This window comes from Nansenia antarctica, assembly GCF_963989245.1.
Source record: "Nansenia antarctica genome assembly, chromosome: 1".
NCBI lineage: Eukaryota > Metazoa > Chordata > Actinopteri > Argentiniformes > Microstomatidae > Nansenia > Nansenia antarctica.
In genome coordinates this window covers 107520713-107523212 of record NC_137674.1, presented here as the reverse complement: position 1 = coordinate 107523212, position 2500 = coordinate 107520713, and positions in this window count along the sequence as shown.

Sequence of the window (2500 nt, the reverse complement as noted above, 5' to 3'; positions counted from 1 at the left end):
AATGTTGCTGCCTCCTGCCTTTCGTTCCTGTCTGGCCACAGGACCTCATCCACATCACAGGCAATGTTCTCCCTGGCCAAGCAGCGGGAAAAGTATCGCCTGGCATGACGCATCCAGCCCTGATATGCTTCAGCAGCTACATCACCACATGCACTCCATTGCTTGTAGGAGGGGTATGCGCTCATGGGGCCTGCATTCATACCTTCCAACGCCCAAGCTGAAAAAAACGTTCCTCGATAGGGTTGAGAAATTGAGAATATGGTGTGGCAGATGCAGAACGGGGAAAAAAAGTGGGTGTTCGATGAACCGGTGGTGGACCAGAGCAGCCCGGTGGAAACGTACGTTGTCCCACATGACAGCGTACCTGGGCTGCTCTGGGTCTATCCGTCTGCTGGACCGGGGTGAGGACGGCGGTGTCGTGTGTCCAGAAAAGTGATGAGATGAGCATGCTCCCCGTCGCCGTCTTTTTCTGAGGTTGAGACCCACTTCGTCAACGTGGTCAACCAAAGCCTGCCTGCCCTGTCTGTCTGTCTGCCTGCCTGCCTGCCTGCCCTGTCTGTCTGTCTGTCTGTCTGCCCTGTCTGTCTGCCTGCCTGCCTGCCTGCCTGCCCTGTCTGTCTGTCTGCCTGCCTGCCTGCCTGCCTGCCTGCCTGCCTGCCCTGCCTGTCTGTCTGTCTGCCATGTCTGTTTGTCTGCCTTGTCTGCCTGCCTGCCCTGTCTGCCCTGTCTATCTGTCTGTCTGCCTGCCCTGCCTGCCTGCCCTGTCTGTCTGTCTGTCTGCCTGCACTGTCTGCCTGCCCTGTCTGTCTGCCCTGTCGGTCTGCCTGCCCTGCCTGCCTTGTCTGCCTGCCTGTCTGCCTGCCCTGTGCCTGCCCTGTCTGTCTGCCTGCCCTGTCTGCTTGCCATGTCTGCCTGCCTGTCTGCCTGCCTGCCTGTCTGCCTGCCTGCCTGCCTTTCCTGCCTGTCTGCCCTGCCTGCCCTGCCTGCCCTGCCTGCCCTGTCTGCCTGCCCTGTCTGCCTGCCTACCCTGTCTGTCCTGTCTGCAATAACAATTGTCACCGACATATAGTATATAGATACAGGTTACAATTAATTACAGATAATCCAATAATATTGTTCATCGAAATAGTCAAAAGAACTGGACCAAGAATCGATCCCTGTGGGACACCCTTCTAACACTAGAACAGCCGTGGCTACCTTACCTACTATTAGAGCCGCCTCGGGGGCCAGACTGGTCAGGTGACCCAGGCTTCTGATCAGGTGACCCAGTGGGATGAAACAAGGACAACAAGAAGGAGGAGTCTCTGGTGCCGCCAGTGGCCAGCAGGGTGAGAGGGTCATCATGGAGACCAGTGGCCAGCAGGGTGAGAGGGTCGTCACGGAGACCAGTGGCCGGCCAGCAGGGTGAGAGGGTCGTCATGGCGACCAGTGGCCAGTAGGGGTGAGAGGGTCGTCATGGAAACCAGTGGCCAGCAGGGTGAGAGAGTCGTCATGGCGACCAGTGGCCGTGGTTACGTCCGCTCCGAGCCTCACCAGTAGAACACTGCAGGTACTCAGGGACACCGCAGCCCATAATACCCATCATCATCTGTCTGATCTGACAGCAGGGAGGCGTGGGCGCCATGACGACCATATGGCCAGGTAATTATGGGATGCAGAACACGTGTTAATGAGCAAGAGCCTGGCGAGGTGTGTGTGGGTGTGTGTGTGTGTGTATGTGTGTGTGTGTGTGTGTGTGTGTGTGTGTGTGTGTTTGTGCGTGTGCATGTGCGTGTGGGTGTGCGTGCGTCCGTGCATGCGTGCGTGCGTGCGTGCGCGAGTGTGTGTGTGTGTGTGTGTGTGTGTGTGTGTGTGTGTGTGAAGGATGGTGAGGCGTGTCCCCAGGACTCTCACCTCCTTCACTGTCAGACGGTTAATACTGCAGTCTGAAACATCTCTCTCTCCCTCCCTCCCTCTCTCTTTCTCTCTCTCCCTCCCTCTCTCTCTCTCTCTCTCTCTACCTCCATCCCTCTCTTTCTTTCTCCCTCCCTCTCTTTCTCTCTCCCTCCCTCCTTCCCTCCCTCTCTCTCTTTCTCTCTCTCTCCCTCCCCCTCTCTCCTCCCTCTCTCCCTCCCCCTCGCTCGCTCCCTCCCTCTCTTTCTCTCTCTCTGTGCTGTAGCTGACTGCACTGTACCCAGGTAGGTTAGTTTGGCATTTAGCAGACGCCTTATTCCAAACCGACTTACAATCATTCCATTTGACTAAGTAAGTGAATCATCAATCCACCAGTCGTAGCAGGAAGAGTAATCTAGCTCAGGCCAGGGGCCATTGGCAGTCGTCGTGCTAGAAGAAGAACTCCAAGCACTGGAGAAACAGTACAAGGGGGTAAGTAGAAATCTTAGGAGACACAGTGCTGGGGGATAGTAGGTGTCTCAGGAGACACAGTGCTGGGGGGTAGTAGGTGTCTCAGGAGACACAGTGCTGGGGAGTAGTAGGTGTCTCAGGAGACACAATGCTGGGG